We start from the raw sequence: 5,397 nt of genomic DNA, 5'->3' as shown, positions 1-5,397 counted from the left end.
GACCGATCGATCCCTACCTATTTATCTCTATAAGGTAAAAGCGATACCTACCTATGTACTCTTATAAGTATAACTGATCCATACTTATCTATATTTATAAGGTATAATTGATCCCCCTTAAGTAAAAATGATTTCTAAATATCACGTACACTTTGGGGTTTGTGTGATTTTGGAAATTGGGTCTGCATAATTGGAAAGTTCAAGATGTCGACATTGTGTGTAATTTGAACATGTCCATAAATCTTATATTATATTGTTCAAATATATTAATTCCTTGATACTTAAGGTATATTAGTTGGATATTATTTGTAATTTTTACAAAATCGAAAATATGTATTATTGCATATCGTTGAGAATTTTCGGAATTTGGTAATTACTTGGTATCCAAACTACCTTGGTATGTAAATAGAGAAGTTTGTGAAACTGACAAACTTGATCCCGAGGCATGCACTTCATCTTGTGGTCACTGCTGAAAGCTGACTGCAGTATTACTTGTAATACTAAGTATTCTTTGAATACTTAATTCGAGGGTGAGTAATCTAATTAGTTGAAGTCTCTCAAGTCCGTTTCACTTTAAGGACTTCTCTGGGATCAAGAAACGCCTACGAGTACCGTTGGTGGAAAACTAGAATCTTATTGTTATTTTAGTTTTGTTTGATTTGATTGCGAATTAGCGAGTCAAATATCTTCTAGACAAGCTATTGTTTATTCCATGGTCCTTCTCTTCTAATATAAGGCCACTCAAGAACTTTGAAAATTTGACTACTACCGATTCTAGATCTGTAAGGTAAATCTATTGATTTTCCATTGTTAATAGACTCCGTTTCATGCGACAAATCAATAGAAGAATCAAGTTGTTTTGCAGGTTGTTACTTTGAAGATTAAAGCGAAGACCCGAGAATTGAATGGTTAAAGACTTTGTTTTTGGTTTTGATCTTGGTTTGACTTTCTGCATTTGATTGGAAAGTTGTTTACTTCAATAAACATAAGTCTTTTGAGATAAACAAGTTGTTTGTGATTTTATCATAAACTTTGTAATCAAGATTGATTATTTCATTAGTCATTGTCTTGATTGATCTCTTAACCAAGGAGTTCGGATCTAGTAACATATCTTAAACGGAAGATCCTAAACTGGGCTTTTATCATATATTTCGGTATTGTGATTGGAAAGTGAGTTTGGTTACCAAATATTCTTGATCCTTTAATTATTTGGAATATGATCCAAGGGAATCTTGTCTTACCAGTTGAAAGATTGGTAGCAGAAGTTATTGTGAATCATTAAGAAGATCTACAAGATCAAGTTCTAAAGAGAACATATGTTCTGCTAGGATATCTAGTATTCTAACGTCTATTGAGAACCTAGGTTCTGCTAGATGTTATCAAAACAAGAATATTGTTGAAGCTGAGTAACTAGGATTTTATATTGCTTGGTCTCGACTACACTGAGTTGCAGGTTTACTTTTTGCAGTATCATAATTCATTGAGTATTTAAAACTGGACTAGGTCCCCGAGTTTTTCTACAAGATTTTAGTTTTCCTCGTTAACAAAATTCTGGTGTATGCTTCACTTTATTTCCCCATTATAATTGTCTTTATGTTATAATTAAAGTATTTGCACTTGTACGATTAATTACCTTGTTTAAGATAGTCTTTAGTCTTTATTAGATCGAAAAGATTATACAGGGTATGTCTGGATAGGTTGATCCAAAAATATTGTGGTGTGTTTGGTATCCTCATATTTTCACATTAATTTTCTATCTTTCCAATGTATCACATCATCTAACAAGAGGGCGGAGAATGTACACGCCTAGTTTTTATGAAGCGTAAAAATTTGGAATAGGTTGTACTATAATTCAGAAAAAATAATAACCAAAACAGAGTTCATTTTATTTTTCTTTAAAATAGTAAATACGTGAGATATACCCTTGTTAATCATTATATTTTATCAATTTAGCGATTTTTCTGTTCTTCTTTTCTGTAAGATTTGACGTTTTGGGATGTTTAAATCACAATTTATCTAAAGGGATTAATCTTAATAATAATGACAAGTATTTTCAATTTTATATTTTAAAATATATTTAATAATAACTAGAAACTTCGTTTCCTTTTTGTTTCTTTTGACATTTAGAGTTCATCTTTTATTACCACCACAACTATATAACTTGAAATTTTTCTCATTGAAGTAAAAGAAACGGTTCTTAGAATATCTCGGATAAAAATAACAATATGGTTCTAAAGGGATTTTGGAATCATATTCAGCATATATGCAAGGAAAACTTTCACTTGGGCACCAATATCATTATCTAAGGAAGATACTAGATTTTGATATTAGGTTTCTTTCTTCTATCTTTTATAAAATAACTAGAGCTTAACCCGTACCATAACGATATGGACATGCATCATCTTTGGTAATGCATCAAGTGATTGTTTCTTTGGAACTCTTACCTTATTATCATTTAAGCAGTTGATGTGTGAATATGTCATGTTTATGAACTTTTTTTTGATGTAATTGTGGTAATAATCTTTAATTTTCAAAAAAAAAATTATTTGCAATTTTAGATCTCAACTACCACCAAAATTTAATATTGCATTGTCCCAGATGCTAATCATTTCTCATTATTCTCATGTTACTGTTATTTTAATCTGATTACAAAGTTATGTGCATTGTGTGCCTCCAGGTTCAAATTTACAGTAAGAACGAACGAATTATATAATCCACACGTTTATAATTAAAATTGTCAACCCACACCGTTTTTCCTGCCGAAATCTAAATGCAATATCAGTGCAAATGGCGGATGTAACCTGCAATGTCTACTTTCCCAGAGATGTAAAATATAAAACCCCAAAAGATAAGACTTGATTTTCTTGGCAGAGCATGACCCCTGTCGTGACAGCAAGACACAAAATTATTTTTCATTTTATTTTCATAATGCCAATGTGCATGTCAGATAAAAAAAATGGTTGCAAAAGAATAGACAAATATAATTTACAGACTTAATGAAATCCATGTTTATAGGTAGTTACAAATTTTCGCACCGGAATCCGTCTAAGTAAACTAAATCTCAGTTTATTGCAACAAATAAACATTAACCTAATTTATGGTCATGAAAACGATAATAAGTGATGATTGAAACTGTTGCTGGAGTAGGCTTTCACCACCAAAATTAGCAGTAGTTCCTCTTGATGAGCTCAACTTCTCCATCCCATCTTAAAATATTGGTATTTTCATCTACGTTTTCTAACTGTAGTATCTTGCTTCTTAAGTAATATGTATCTCAATTTGGCGATCAATTAAAGGAATACTTAGAGAATCAATCACTTAATGTATCTGGAATCCAGCAATGAAGTTCAGGAAGTCGAGCATATCTGCACCCATTTCCCCAAGAGATCCACCTACAACACGGGGTCAATCAAAAACGAGATGTATCTCAATTGAGAAATCAATTAAAGGAAATACTTAGAGAATCAATAAATTAATGTACCTGGAATCCAACAATGAAATTCAGGAAGTCGAGCATATTTGCACCCATTTTCCCAAGAGAAGAATAATCTTCAGACAACTTGGGAAACTCTATAACATACCCCAAAGCTAGAACTTCTGCCGAACCTAAAAATAAACAACAGTTAGCCAAGGACTTTGGAAGTACAATTAAAAAAAATAAGTATAACATTTGGTACTTCATAATCATAAAAGTTCGATATATTTTGTACGATATCAAGATAAGCATGAAACTCTAGACTAAAATGACACAGTTAAAGATTGTGGTGTGTATACACACCACATATATATATGTATTCATTACAAGAGTATGTATCGATAATATTATTTATATACGAATATGGAATTTATGCATTTACAAATTTCATTGGCTCACATGCAAACCTCACCTTTCTTGCTCCCATAGTGCAATTTTATGATGATGCCCAGACTCCACAAACACAACAATTAGTCTGTATCTACAACTACAACTACATCATATCCCTGCTACCAGTTTGAGTGCTATGTTAGTCGGGAAATAAAATAATGAAAATAGAGATACATAATCATGTACTTAAGCTATGGGCATAAAATTTATAAAGGTTACAGGTCTTAACCTATGAATATCGAAGAAATTGTAAATCGGTGAAAAATTTTTGTGGGTAAAAAACCAAAAAACACCAAAGGCAAAACACCTTAATTTTCATAGTAAGTTTTTTTTACAAAAACTTGACTAATTTTTCTCTAGGAATAAAATAAGCTGAAAAAGAGAGAGCTAATCAACGGGCGTATATGCTATTAGGAAAATAAAGCAAAAAGGTAAGCGACCAAAAATTAAGAAGACCAAATACAGGGAAACATTGTATAATCCCGAGTTTTCACTGAAACTCGGAGGATCAAAGAATGATACTTTATTTTTTACTTTTCTTTGTTTCTTTTTGTTCGATTTTTTGTAGGACAACATCATAGTTTGTTACAACAAAACAAAGATGACGTCCTTTTGGAAGATTTTTCGATTAATACCTCCACTAGGAATTGAAAAACTAGTGGAATTTTTAACCGAACTACTATTATCAGTCTGAAATTGGGGGTTTCCAATTTTGCATCATTTCAAACCAAACTATCTGCGATCAAAATAACCCCATTTACATAATCATAATCAGAAATTTAAAATTAGAGATTGTTTGAAATTAAAGATGAGAGAAAAATTTTAACATTAACACTTACATGTCCATACCATTGTATGGTCACACCCTTTTTCCTTCTTCTAGATGCAAATGACAAACCTAATAGTGTTAATCAAGAAAAACAAATACATCCGATTTTCTAAAACCTTAAGAGATTTGTTTTGGAAGAGTGAAGAGGGTGATACATTGAATAACATTGACATTGAATAACCGCCCCGACAAAGAGAGAGAAAATGAGAGAGAAAAATCTCAAACACATAAACATGTAGACCAGTTGTATCCATCATCTCCAACAAATTCGACGTTAGTACGCAACCTCAACTTTCATCAATCAACTTATATATATATATATACAGAACCATACATAAATCAAAGAAAACCTCGATCACACACACAAAAAAAAATAAAAAAAAATCAAGCCATAAACGAAGTTACCAACTCAAAATAACTTTATAGGAATGAAATTAATCGTAACTCGTAAATTTCTTGCTTAAGAAATCACCTGAATACACAAATCAACAAACCAATGAACCAAAATAAGAAACTTAATAATAATATAAGATTACATCAATCTTATAAGAATATCCTCATTGTAGTCTTCCAGTAATGTGGGGTTTTCAATGGGCACATGGCACTCCAGCATTGTGGAGTTTTTAATGAGCACATGGCACCGATGTGGTCATCCAGCAACAACTTATCGGGAGGTTACTCATGTTTGGATTGCTCTTAGCCG

Source organism: Papaver somniferum, chromosome 4, assembly GCF_003573695.1.
Source record: "Papaver somniferum cultivar HN1 chromosome 4, ASM357369v1, whole genome shotgun sequence".
NCBI classification, from domain to species: Eukaryota; Viridiplantae; Streptophyta; class Magnoliopsida; order Ranunculales; family Papaveraceae; genus Papaver; species Papaver somniferum.
This window is presented reverse-complemented; position numbering follows the sequence as displayed.